Genomic DNA, 15,615 nt, shown 5'->3' with positions numbered 1-15,615 from the left:
AATTGACATATAGTGTAAGTTGTAGTGCCTTGGATTAGGATTGGAAAGTAAATTATCCAAGGCCACAAAAGTGGGCCTTAGAGTCTATTGACAAGTGGTAAAATCCAACGTCATATAGGTGTTGTTAGGGAAGTCCTCTCACATAAGTTAAGCATTAGGTCACGTTTGAGTAAGTGAAGGGAGACACCTACATATGAAAGGGTGCAATGAAAGGTTCTAGTCTACTTGGCACGTCAAATTGTGGTCAAAATTGTGGATTTGTAGAGAAGACATATTAGAGTGCCATATATAAAATTTTCATATTTAGGAGGGCTCAATTTTCAGAGGTATATCAGGCAAAAATCAACCATTTATATAGTCTACAAATTAGGGTTTTAAAAGGTATGTAACTTACAATTGACATAACTTTTGAGTAGAAGATCTATTTTTGGTGATTCAATATTTGTAATAAAGAGGAAAAAGAGGAGTCGTATTATTTACTCATATGGCTTCTAAGGACATTTCAAAATTTACTTCACCACTTAAACCTCCAAAAATCTTCTCATGACTCGTGAAGAAATAGAGATGTTTAGTCCTAAGTATCCAATCTTGAAATTCAATTGTCACACATGGAACAAATGATAGAGGAAAACAAGGAAGAAATGCAGAATTCTATCATGAAATAAATACATAAATCCATCAAGGAAGAAATAGAAAATTCCATGATTCCATAGAAAGGCTTCTTCGAGGGAGTCTTCCTAAAAACAATATGGAATTCCAAGGAAATCATGAAAATAAGGGGAATAATTGTGTTGAAACTCAATTACATATTGCAAGTATTTTATCTCAATTGGAAAGCATAAATATTGAATCACATAATCATAATCATGCTTTGTCAATGCAATATCCACATCATCTAGGTTTCAAGTTAGCACCAAGGAACTACTTCACTTTGAATATTAATACGAGGAAGTCTGATGGTATTGATCCTATACCAAGGATATTTCAAATGGAGTAATACTTTGGTCTACACCAAGTGACAACCTTACAAAAGGTAAATATTGCATCTATGTATTTAAATAAATATCCATTTGTATGCTATTAATGGATTTGTGTAAGGGAAAAAGATTATATTGTATCTTGATCCTTTTTAACAAAGTAATTGACAAGATATTGTGGGGATACTAAGAACAATATGTTCTTTAGTCAATTGGTAAATCTTCATCAAACATGTCCAATTATAGAGCACATTTAACAATTCCAAAAGTTGAGTCTTAGGGTAAAGAACATTTAAGAGGACAATTTGTTAGACCTATTTATGGGAACTTTAATGGAAATCATCTAATACATGGTGCATCTCTTTGAGCCTAAATCCATAGAGCATGCTTTTAGGATGGAAAGGAAAGTTGAAAGTAGAGATACGAAAACTAGAATAATGGTCACTAAAAACTATAAAGAACATCATACTCCCTCTCCTAACGTCACTCAACCGACAAGGTTGAAACCTCAGTAAATGGATGAAATAAGAGCAAAAGGACTATGTTTCAATTGTGATAACAAGTACAATAAGAGGCATAAATATAGTTCGAATAAATTATTCTATATAGACATCGAAGAAGAAGAACATCAATAATTAGAATCATCACATGGTTTATAGATAGAAGAGACTACTTTAATAATATCTTGTCATGCATTGGAAAACATAAGTACTCCACAAACCCTAAAGATAGAAGGATATATATATATATATATATATATAAAGAACAAGGTATTAATTTTAATTGATTTTGGTAGTGCCCATAACTCCATCAAATACAAATTGGGAAACTTATTATTTTTTTTGTACTTCTAGCACCAGAATTTCAAGTAATGATTGTAAATGGAGGTACCATAAATTGTTCAAGGAAGTCCCATAGCATTATAAACATGGTAAAGTATTTATTAGATAGTCCCATGATAATTACAATCCAATGGGGTGGTTTTGTTATTGTATTATGGCTCCAATGGTTATAATCACTGGGAATGGTGGCCTTTAATATTCAAGATATTTTCATGAGATTTTCTTCAAAAAGTAAGGAAATCAAGTTTAGAGGTATCCAAGAGAAACCCTCTAAAGTCATAATCTCTAATAACATGACAAAATTACTTAGGAATGGACACCATGGTTTACTTTCATAATTGTGATCATTATATGTCCATATATCTATATCCTCTACTCTAGTGGTTCTATAAAAAATTAGCAACCATCATTCTAAGGTATTTGGAGAGGTTCCTAAAGGTATTTGTAACTACACCTCCCACATTTACCCAATTTCACTGACCTTCCAAGGTAAATATGAGACAAAGCATTACTATGACATGACCCGACATCCAAGCTATATTTAAGGAAATGGGACCTAAAAACTAACGACAAACTAACAACTCGCAACATCCCTCAGGGCTACAAGACACTCAGGGGCCAAAGGATCACCCAACTGACCAAACCCTCAGTTGGGACTCTTTTTCACTAACCTAGACACCCAACCACATGCACGAAAAGGCCTGGGTGCAGTTATAGGCCTCCAAACGCATGTAAACACTGCCTCCATGTGGTTGTGACCCAACTTGCCTAGTTTAGAGGGCGCGGTACCGATGCCTGAGCCACAATTCCATGCCAGCCTCTAGAACACTACCAAAATTGTCTGAGACTTTCCAGAATCATTATTGACATGAGGACAAAGCTAAAAATCCAAAATCAAATCAAGAACTTGACCTAAACTACCTATAACACACTATGCATTTCGTCAAACACCTGGCAAACATGTCTACTACAGGTCATGAATGCATATCTGATCATAATAGTTTGTAATTCATCTGAGAACCACTAATAATGCTCTATTCCCTCTCCACATAGTTGATACAATGCTGGTTAGTCCATGCATTCATCAACCAATCGGTAACTAAACAATCGATGACAAGAGTCATAGATAATACTCATCATATAACCAGAAAATAACTAGCGTGGAAACCATTGCAACTCAACCATAATATCGCCAACATAATCACTACAAACACTCAGATCACAATAAAGAAATGTCTGATGTTAACATAAGAAAATACCAGCCAAGTCAAGGACTTCCACATACCACCCGACCATAGATTGAGTTGAACCAAATCTCTCTTTCAGCCAATCACCCCCACACCATATTCCAAGCATGAATGTGGGATCTCATGGAATAAACCAAAACAAAACCAAACCAAGGCTTCTAGAGGCCAAACCACTTCAACCCTCAACCACAATGATTCCACCTCCATGGTTGGGCTTCACTAACACAAACCACATCGGTCTCTACCCAAGAGGCTCCAGGAACTAATAACTCAACTCACAGCCTTCCAAGGATCTAGAGAGTTTGTCCAACCTGACTCAAGGGACTAGTAACTCGACCCAAGTTGTTCCAGGGATTCCAAAGCATTTGTTCCAACCCACATCCATAAGGAACCTGAGCACCAATGAGGAAAACAACAAGTGGAAAAACCCACAATACCATGGATATCTAGGAAATGGCAGGGCAAGACTAAAACTACTGTCGATCCAGGAAAATCTCCATGCCAATGAGATCACATAACTAGAAAAACACATACATATACCATGCATCCAAAAATCAACAAGGAAATCACACATGCAACATGTTACCTGCCAAGCAACCTAGATGTATTTGTTGATAGACCTATTCCCTTGTGTTTTCCAACTTTCCTTTGCCTTCTTTCTCCAAATCCAATGTATGCCAAAGTGCTCCAAGAATGCTCCAAGAATACTCTAAGTGTGCAAGAGTGTGAGAGAATGAAATGAGAACTCCAAGAATGAACTGACAAAAGTTGTGAACTAATACTCATAATCCTTTTTATCATTGAGGTCTCTATTTTCTTCATTTTCCTTCAATTTCGCTCTCATGCAAATCTGTGTCCCTTCATCTTCCTTTTCTCTTATTTTCCTTTATTTCATAAATAAAATTCCAATTATTGTCACTTTTCCTTTGCCAATGCCTTTGCCAATTTCCATAGCCATTAATTAATAACCAGTGATACCCATCACTATGTTTTTCCCAACATTCAACTTGGAATACGTGTCCCATGAACTTGGTCTTATTTTATTTACATAGAAAATCAACCAAGGGATGTTACAAACCCCTCTCCCTTGGGGGAACACCGTCCTCGGTGTTCTATGACACCTATGACCAACAAATTGTTGAAAACAAAACATACTGCCCATGGAGCTTTATAACCCAAATCGATGTTGTATTTACAATGAGCAACTATAGCAAACCATGTCCAACATAAAAAACATGACAATAATACTGCTTATTGGAGCTTTATAACACAAATCATTGCGGTATCTACAACAACATCCATATACATATACATATACCAAAAAATCATTTGCCCTAACCAATGCTTCGTATGAACAGTTTCTGCTTGATTTCAGTGAGCGCTTGCTGTCATTTTGATACATACTATCTTGTAATAACATCGTTTCTGTTTTCATTAACATCTCACTGTTGTCGCATGCATGAAACTGTTTTTCACGAATTGTCGTCGATTCAGTGACTCGCCTCACCCACATGCATGTTGTTGCATTTTTTGAATCTGTCATTCACCGTTTGCATGCACAATATTTCTGTTATGCTTACACTCGTTATCACCATGCATTGACTTTCACATTCATATTTAGTTTCCCGTCAGCGAGTCTGGGCAATCTTGGCCCGAACTCCGCCTCACCAAGAGAACATTGCGCAATCCTGAGAGGGAAGGCTCTATCTTCCTCTCAGGAAATGCGCATTTCTACCTAGTGACTATCCTCTAGTCTTGCATTGCACAATTCTAAGGGACAGTGACTGCTGGCCCAGAAAATTATCAAATGCAATCACTAAGCCTGCAATCATTGCTAGCTAAGATTGCGCATTGCGCAATTCCAACATTCAACAACCATACTCGACTGTGCATTGCATAGTTCCAGCAATCATTCAACCACCCAGTAGCCCCGACTGTGCCTTGCGCAGTCTTGGCAGTCAGTCTCACGACCTCCCGATGGAAATTGCGCGACCTTCATGATCAGTCACATAGGTATGTTGCAAGTCAGTTCCCAAGTTCATTTCGATTTTCAATTGACATATTGCTTACCATGAGTTTTGCCATGTCTCCAGGTATCGCAAGTGTTCATCTGCCTCTTAGCAGCACAGGTACAATGGTTTCTAGGATAGCAGAGTCAAAGACACCGTTGAGAACACACTTAGGGATGCAGTTGATCAAGTGTCTATGAGCTTGCCTACTCACGAAGACATCAAGTTGTTCGTAGACGAGAACATCAAGATATGACGGCAACAACATCACAACGACAAACATCATGAACAGCAGCTGAAGGCAGCATATCAGATGCAACGAATGCAAGAGGAATGTTGTTGACAATACGGAGGTGGAACAAAGTTGCAAGCTCAAGCAGATCCACTGATGATGAAAGAAACTTTGGAGACTCAGGCTATGAGGTGACAACGCGATTGCACGAAGACAAAGAATGGAATAAAGAAGGAGTTGCATGTGCTAAAGAAAGAACTTAAGGAAGAACATGAGCTACACAGACAAGTGAATGAGTTGTAGTAGGAACAGGAACAACAAGGGGCACAACATGCATTCACAGATGAAACTGCGCCTGTACAAGTTATAGATCTATCCCAGCAGCTGGCACGGAGCAGACATGGTGAGCAATGTTGTTGACCACATGCAAGGGATTCAGCAGCATGCATGTCATTGTGCGCACGCATGCGATCCAACCCATTCAGCACACTCACTAAGGCAAAGACAAGAAGCAAGTTTGATTGGAGCTAAGCATGTAGTTGATAGTTGATGTGCATGACCACCAACACACACTGGAAGATCAACACATACATTATGCATCAGTGTGTTTCTAGTTCGGTTGCACCAAAAAGACCATGCACATGCTAGTAGATGAGTTTGATGAAGGAGCCACACCAAGGCACCCAGATACAACAGAGGCACACTCACTAGTGCATGCACACCATCACGAATGACCAAGCTTGGCATCAGCTCACCACCTTCACCATCACAAGAATGTCAAAGAGTTGGTCTCACCACAACGAACTGAGTGTTAGTGATGTCTTGCATGGCTTACTCAAGCCATTTTTTCTCACATGAGCACATGTGCATTGTAATGTAACGTCGTGTCAAGTGGGAGTTCAAGTGTCAATAGTTGGATGTAACAATCATAGAGTAGATGAAGAGTCATGAGGGTAGATGAACTGTCACAAAGGGGAATGTTAAGGGTCACCCCACCCTTTGCTACAAATAGAACCTCATAACTCATTGTAAAGGATTTTGATCAGCCAAGCTTCGATAGGAGTATCTTAGAGAAAGCTTGGATAGTATTGTAATGAGCCTTGGCTTCTCCACCGCAACGAGCTAGTACATCTCTTTGGAGGAGCAGGCGGTTGTGGCTGTAACATTCCACTATTGGAACTAGTGGTTGTACATGGATGTATTGGATGACCGGAACTTACATTTCTTAATATAACAAGAGCCAACACGTTTCATGCATATGTTGTATTGTATTCTATGCTATCTAGTTTATTCTAAATGATATATGTATTTTCTTTCTTATGCATGGATGTATAGACTATTCTGTATAAGTATGTACGAATCTTTCTGAAATGCACTGTTGGTTTAACCATCACTTTAGATTTCTCAATAACTTGCCTTCCATGCTGTGATGTATCTTTGCTCGTGTGTTCCCTTCCAAGCTGAGTGTTATCGCAGGTTTCTAAGGGGTGCACTCACCTCACCCTTAGTGTGTTAGAACCTTTCATGCACCTTCCTTGTCTTACTGCAACTGTCACACCCTTACTACCAATAGAGACATCGTACTTGCTTTTGTATGAAATCATGGTCAAGGCATTACCGTACGACCCACTGCTGGGACTCCTACTGCAAACGGTCTGAGGTTTAATTGGGACTTCTTACCGAGGAGATCCCCTTACATCATGGTGAGTCCGGCACCATCAACATTTTTGCGCTATAAGGAGGCCAGATGACAAGATGAGTCCTCACATTTGTTTTGAATATCTACATATCTATCATGACTAACTACCGAGTTGCTCTTCCGGAGTGTATGTCTTATAGAAATGATTTCATCATCTCGAAAAAGCTCTCAGATAACTTGCCTCATAAAACATATGATGGTGGAGGCCACGTAACCTTGGTTAGGCACATGGTCGGTGTTGTAGGCTCATGCAAAAGACATGGATTCTTTGAACAATACATGTGTTATGCACTGTTTGTCTACACGCTTCGAGGGAACCCAATGCACTGGTGTGCCATGCTGCCCAAAAATTCTATTCATTCTCTTGCTCATCTAGTCGCAGAGATAGAATGTGCTTTCAATCACTTTGACCGTAAAGCACTCAACAAAGAAATTCTAAAATTACAAAAAGCACCCGATGAATCCTTTGAATAGTTCCGCACACACTTTTGTAATCTTGGATACTGATTCCCCGAAGATAAAATTGATTGGGAATTTATTTATGGAAGATTTGAGTATCTTCTTCACATATTTGAACCCTACTCGACACACTTCGGTGATGGAGCCACGCAATCATAGGAATACACAGTTGCTATCACAACTAACCGTCCGCCTTCACCTTATCAAACAACTCCACCATCGCAAAGTGATGTGGGAGATCATGCACACACCTTCGTTGAACTATCACATCCTCCCACCCCACCTGCTCTGGATATCTGCAGAAGATTTGGCTTGCAAGCCTATTGGTTGTCACGTCAATTTTTTCCCTCGACCTCCGCCCTCACATTCTGTTGATCCTCCCGATTGTACTGTCTTGTGTTGTCCCATTCCGAACTCCTCACCTGTTGGGAACGAGGATCAAGTTGTCGATGAAGTTGGTGTTATGCAGCCAACCTGTGCCATCATTCATGATGAGTGTGTGTGGGAATCTAAAGAAGAACCCGTAGTGAGGATGACTCCCTTCCAGCCGCGTCTCATCTACTTTGTCTTGACATGCCTTGTGATTCTGCCACTGCTGATTTCCCCTGTGAAAACGCATTTCCGGATGTTTCTACTTCCGATCATTCACAGGACACGTCGGATGTCAGTCTATCATTATAGTGTGGAGAGGACACATCTTCCTTGGAAAATCCATCCAATATGTCATCTATCTTTCCTGAAAACAAAGAGGGTGAACATCTTTGATTCTCATCTACCCCTCTGCCCAATTCATAAAATCATGAGGATGCTAGCCAACATCCTGAATTTTCTGATCTTTGTTGTTGTGATCGATTCACTTCCTCATCCGATCACTATGTTAATTCAATCGTTGTTAATTTGTCTAAGACACTGGTCTACGATGATCTATCTATCAACAAAGTCAAAACCCCGTAGACTGTCGAGGCACTTCAGCCCGAGCTGATGGTTATGTTAGGCCCTCACTGTCCTGAGGTTGGTTTCACTTCTGGTTAGGAAATTGTTGAAACAATCAAGGCTCCTCATCACTCTTTGCTTTGCATTGAAGATCAACCAAACACCCAAATTTCTCTTCCTCCACTTGAACTACACGATCCCATCGCTCATGCATTGGAGGAATCTTACACAGCAAGCACACATGCACAACATAAGTGGTCTACCTTTCTCACATTTTCTTGCATGTCACAGTCAAGAGAATGCACACACTCAACATCTACATGCAGTGTAGCACAACACCATGGCAGCTCCACAGAGTGCATGTCATGCACTTTCACTCATCTCTATTTTGTGGTCACTTGTAAACTCGGAGTGTGTTTGTCTTCACTGTTATATCTTTCTTGTTTGCTGGTTCGCATAGCTGTCTTGTTCACAAACCATGCCTTCACCAACATGGGTCAACCAATGCACCGGTGGCTACATTGGAAGTATCACTTCATGTGACATGGCCCATGCACCATTAGCTTAGGAGTAGGAGTAGTGTTTGCTTTCAGTCTCTTTGCTTGCATGCTTGTTAGTTTGTTCACTTGCTTGCTTGTTTGCTTACTCACTTTGCTTTCGCTTTCTCTTCTGCTTCTGCTTTGCTTTGTTGTTTGTTTGCTTGTTTTGTTTGTAGGTTAGTTTCGCATGAAACCATGTATGACTCTTGAAACAAGATAGGTAAAGTACGAGAGGACTTGTACAACTATCAAAATTTGGTTATCTGTTGTCCGCTCTCTTATGTAAGAACTTGTTGTCTTCGATCCATGATACATCAATGGGAAATACATACTGTTCAAAGTGAACCTTCGTGAAAACACAATGCTTGTGCACTAACTAGTATCAACTACTCTAGTAATTTGTTTTTGGGTTAACCTTTGTCAGCTCAGTCAAGTAAAGTAAGGTGAGGGGGAAGGGAAAAAATTAACAGGCACGTCAGAGGTATAATAAAATACTTCTCTGCAGGAACAACCTCTTCTAATCTCAATAAGTCGGGATCCCTCTTCCACCTCTAAAATGAATAAGTTCTATGAACAGTTATGAATATGAAAAATGAAAAAATGAAAAAATGAAAAAGTGAAAAAAGTTTTAAAAAATGAAAAATGAATAAGGAAAAAGAAGAGAAAGGCTTCCTAAGCAGAGAGGTGATGCAAGTAACTCCGTCGGGGTACTGACTAGGCTCGCTGGCATCAGAGCCATGCTTGTGTTCCTATGCGACTCTGCTGGGATACTGTCCAGGCCTACTAGTAGCAAAGCAACACCAGAGATGAAACTAAGACTCCGACGACTATACTGCTTGTGCAACAATATACCCCTCGACCCCAATCAAAATAGCTGTGTTGTCTTTGCTTGGAATGTGTGTCAATCGACCAAGAGCTTGGCGGATGCTACATCTTACAATCAAGTTAGTGTGAAACCAAGATGAACTGAGAACTAAACAATACTTCCAGAGGTGTTAGACTTGCTTTTCACGAACAAGGTCCATTCAGAGAGCTGGAGTTCTACCAGTGTTTTGCCAAGTGTTGTAGCGGCTACAACCACCCTCGAAAATTTTTCCTTAGCTTGTTTTGGAGCCTCCCTACCAACCTTCACAGCAACATGTCTTGCTTCGTCAAGTACACAAGCTCCAGTGATTTTCTTGCGGAATGACAACATGTCGATCAAACCTTGATGCATTCCCCTCAAAGGCTGTTCATCCGAAATTGGTCCAACAACAGGCTGGGTAGCTCCTTCAAGAATTTGCGAAAATCTAGAGGGAAACCAACCTTCCCTCCAGAAATTTCTCAATCTTGACTCGCAACCCGCTAGGCCCTAGAATTGTGCAATTCTGCTGAGCAAGCTCCACCCAGAAAATTGCGCAATCCTTCCTAGCTGGGCTGCTCAGCTCAGAATTTGCGCAAATCTTGGTAGCAGTCATCTGCTCTGCCTAGAAATTACACAAATCTTGTAAGCAACCAACCCAACTCGCAACCAGAAATGCGCATTTTCTCCCAACAATTGAGCAACCTCTTACATGTGCAGATGAGTTGACCAGTTCCCTCCGGGACTGAGGAAAATAGACTTGCATGCATGGGCTGCTTCTCCCAAGGAAACATGCAAAGGCATCCCTTGTTTTAGGGATCTATTTTTGGTAGTTGGATGTTACATGCAAGGATCATTTCAAAAACTCCCACCAGGTGTTGCTTTCCTAGATTTGTGGCATACACGTCAAAACCTCGATTTTATCAAAACTCATCAAACAGATGCTGCAGAGCTCATTCCTCACATCAATCTTGCAGTTCTGACATTCCACATTGCATCTAGGAGCTGTCGGCACATTCAACTCAACTGTTTTGGGCTAAGCCCGTTTTCCATGTCTTCTGTTGCATTTCTGGCACTTTTTGTGTTTCATTTTGTATGAATGTTGTCTGCTTGATTTCAGTGAGTGCTTGCTGTCATTTTGATACATACTAGCTTGTACTAGCACCATTTAAGTTTTCATTAACATGTCACTGTTGTCACATGCATGAAACATTTTTTTACGAACGGTGGGCGATTTAGCGACTTGCCTCACCCACATGCATATTGTTCCATTTTCTGAATCTGTCATTCACTGCTTGCATGCATTATCTTTCTCTTATGCTTACACTCAGTATCACCATGCATTCGATTCCACATTCACGTTTAGCTACCTGTCGGCAAGTCTGGGAAGCCTTGGCCCAGACTTCACCTCACCAAGACAGCATTGCACAATCTTGAGAGGGAAGGCTCTGTCTTCCTCTCAGGAAATGCACATTTCTGCCTAGTGACTGTCCTCCAGTCTTGCATTGCACAATTCTGAGGGACAATGACTGCTGGCCCAGAAAATTGCGTAATGCAGTCACTGAGCCCGCAACCATTGCCAGTTGAGATTATGCATTACGCAATTCCAGCAGTCAACGGCCATACTGGATTGTGCATTGCGTAGTTCCAACAATTAGTCAGCCTCCCAGCAGCCCAGACTGTGCCTTGCGCAGACTTGGCAGTGAGTCTCATGGCCTCCCGATGGAAATTGCGCGACCTTCATGATCAGTCACACAGGTATGTTGTAAGTCAGTTCTCAAGTTCATTTTGCTTTTCGACTGATAGATTACTTGCCATGAGTGTTTCCATGTCTCTAGGTATCATAGGTTTTCATCTCCCTCTCAACAACACAGGTACAATGGTTTCCAGGAGAGCAGAGTCAAAGACACCATTGAGAGCACACTTGGGGATGTAGTCGATCAAGTGTCTATGAGCTTGCCTACTCATGAGTACATCAAGTTGTTCGTAGACAAGAACATCAAGATATGATGATAGCAACATCACAACGAGCAGCATCATGAACAACAGTTGAAGGTTGCATATTAGATGCAATGAATGTAAGAGGAAGATTGTTGACAACACGGAGGTAGAACAAAGTTGAAAATTCAAGCAGATCCACTAATGATGAAAGCAACTTTAGACTCAGGCTATGAGGTGATGGCACGGTCACACGAAGATAAAGAATGGAACAAAGAAGGAGTTTCATGTGCTGAAGCAACAACTCAAGGAAGAATATGAGTTTCACAGACAAGCAAATGAGTTGCAACAGGAACAAGAACAACAGGGGGCGCAACATGCAGTCAATGACGAAACTGCGCTTATACAAGTTATAGATCCATCCCAACAGCTGGCATGGAGCAAACATGGTGAGCAGTGTTGTTGATCACATGCAAGGTCTTCAGTAGCATGCATGCGATCCAACCCATTCAGCATGCCCACCACGGAGAAGACAAGAAGCAAGTCTGATTGGAGCTAAGCATGTAGTTGACAGTTGATGCGCATGACTACCAACACACACTAGAAGATTAACACGGACACTATGCATCAGTGTGTTTCCAGTTTAGTTGCACCAAGAAGACCATGCACATGCTAGCCGACGAGTTGGATGAAGGAGCCACACTAAGGCACCCAGATGAAATGGAGGTAAGAGTTCAATTCGGCAAGATGTCACCATGGGGTGCATGCACACCATCACGGACAACTAGACTTGGCATCAGCTCACCACCTTCGCCATCACAAGCATGTCAAAGAGTTGGTCTCACCACAACGGACTGAGTATCTGATCCGAATGGAAAATGGCATCAACCCATGGTACTCATCCACCCATATTATTCATCGACCCATGGAATTTACCCATGGTATTGTAAATGGCATCCGCCCGTGGTATTGTAAAATCCACCCATGGTATTCATTCACCCATGGATTTGACCCATGGTATTGTAACTGAAAAATACTATAAGTAACAAGCCAAATTTTGTAAAAGGACAGGTTGTCTGCCACAATGTAGCCTTTACAGTTCAGAGGCATGTAGCCGCCACATCTCTTCTCAGAGATAAGCTACCATCGCCCTAGCTGGTTTATTTCCATTTCTGTTTGTAAGCATATTTCAGTATTTTACAATAATGAAATGAAGTATTATTTCCGTTGCATATCTGTCTTTATGGTTATCTCAGTAATTTGTTCCGTTCCCGTTTAAATCCAGATCAGTGGGTTTTTAATAAAAAGTTGCTCTGTGGTTTTGTTTATTGGGCATTTTCCTCTTTTTTTCTTCTGGAAATTCAAGTTTTCATATCTTGGGGGTCTCTCCTCCCAAGATCCATTTCAATCTTTTAGATCTTGGGGGCCTCCTCCCAAGATCCGGATCAGTGGTATCAGAGCAGGTTATGATTCCATGGGCGGCGACTTTTCAGATCAGATCTGAAACATTTGGTACAAAATTTACAAAAACAAATACCAGATCTGGATTCCTCTCAAAAAATCACCCAATTTCAAAAAAAAAATGGGTCGAATCGGAGTTCGGATGTGGGAGATATCGCTGATTTAAAATCAACTATTTTATCAGAATTTTTGTGACGGCGGAACTGTTGCAGCAAGAATCTGAGATCTCAGAGTGTCCAGATAAGGATTTCCAACTCATGGGAAGATGCAAAATGATCCTTCTGCTTCTAAAAACAGATTATAATAAATATTCTAAGTTATATTGGTCGAGTTATGTCCATTTTAATTTTGGAGCAGCATTCAGAGTGGGTTCCCATTGGAGACGTGCCCTCTCACCCCACTTTAGTAGGCACTTGCTTCACATTCATCAGTTTCAGCATAACAGAATTCAGCTTGGGTTATTTGGAGATGTGTCCTCCCACCCTAGGCTATGTAGGTACCTGCTACTTCATCAGCAACCAACATCATGGTTATGGGTCAACCGCATAAAATCCTTGTCATCGAAGTCCATTTGCTAGGCCGCACACTGTCAGAATCACGGTTGGTCACAAGCATTACAGGGTATCTCTATCCTCGGATCTTCGTTTATCAGGGTTTTGGGTTAACCACATAAAGCCATTATCTTCAGTGGCTCTTCATATTCCACAAAGGCTTCGCAGGAGGGAACTTTACGCAATGGGGACCATTGCTTCTTAAGGAGGGAGGAATGATCCGAATGGAAAATGGCATGAACCCATGGTACTCATCCACCCATATTATTCATCGACCCATGGAATTTACCCATGGTATTGTAAATGGCATCTGCCCGTGGTATTGTAAAATCCACCCATGGTATTCATTCACCCATGGAATTGACCCGTGGTACTGTAACTGAAAAATACTATAAGTAACAAGCCAAATTTTGTAAAAGGACAGGTTGTCCGCCACAATGTAGCCTTTACAGTTCAGAGGCATGTAGCCGCCACATCTCTTCTCAGAGATAAGCTACCATTGCCCTAGCTGGTTTATTTCCACTTCTGTTTGTAAGCATATTTCAGTATTTTACAGTAATGAAATGAAGTATTATTTCCGTTGCATATTTGTCTTTATGGTTATCTCAGTAATTTGTTGCGTTCCCGTTTAAATCCAGATCAGTGGGTTTTAATAAAAAGTTGCTTTGTGGTTTTGTTTATTGGGCATTTTCCTCTTTTTTTCTTCTGGCAATTCAAGTTTTCAGATCTTGGGGGTCTCTCCTCCCAAGATCCATTTCAATCTTTTAGATCTTGGGGGCCTCCTCCCAAGATCCGGATCAGTGGTATCAGAGCAGGTTATGATTCCATGGGCGGCGACTTTTCAGATCAGATCTGAAACATTTGGTACAAAATTTACAAAAACAAATACCAGATCTGGATTCCTCTTGAAAAATCACCCAATTTCAAAAAAAAAGAAGGGTCGAATCGGAGTTCAGATGTGGGAGATATCGCTGATTTAAAATCAGCTATTTTATCAGATTTTTGTGACGACGGAACTGTTGCAGCAAGAATCTGAGATCTCAGAGTGTCCAGATAAGGATTTCCAACCCATGGGAAGATGCAAAATGATCCTTCTGCTTCTAAAAACAGATTATAATAAATATTCTAAGTTATATTGGTCGAGTTATGTCCATTTTAATTTTGGAGCAACATTCAGAGTGGGTTCCCATTGGAGACGTGCCCTCCCACCCCACTTTAGTAGGCACTTGCTTCACATTCATCAGTTTCAGCATAGCAGAATTCAGCTTGGGTTATTTGGAGATGTGTCCTCCCACCCCAGGCTATGTAGGCACCTGCTACTTCATCAACAACCAACATCACGGTTATGGGTCAACCGCACAAAATCCTTGTCATCAAAGTCCATTTGCTAGGCCGCACACTGTTAGCATCACAGTTGGTCACAAGCATTACAGGGTATCTCTATCCTCGGATCTTTGTTTATCAGGGTTTTGGGTTAACCACATAAAACCCTTATCTTTAGTGGCTCTTCATATTCAACAAAGGCTTTGCAGGAGGGAACTTTACGCAATGGGGACCATTGCTTCTTAAGGAGGGAGGAATTATTTGAATGGAAAATGGCATCAACCCATGGTACTCATCCACCCATATTATTCATTGACCCATGGAATTACCCATGGTATTGTAAATGGCATCCGCCCGTGGTATTGTAAAATCCACCCATGGTATTCATTCACCCATGGAATTGACCCATGGTATTGTAACTGAAAAATACTATAAGTAACAAGTCACATTTTGTAAAAGGACAGATTTTCCGCCACAATGTAGCCTTTACAGTTCAGAGGCATGTAGCGACCACATCTCTTCTTAGAGATAAGCTATCATCGCCCTAGATGGTTTATTTCCATT

Source organism: Pinus tabuliformis, chromosome 2_2, assembly GCF_031772625.1.
Source record: "Pinus tabuliformis cultivar Carrire ecotype Pingquan chromosome 2_2, CPIR1, whole genome shotgun sequence".
In the NCBI taxonomy this organism is placed as follows: Eukaryota; Viridiplantae; Streptophyta; class Pinopsida; order Pinales; family Pinaceae; genus Pinus; species Pinus tabuliformis.
This window is presented reverse-complemented; position numbering follows the sequence as displayed.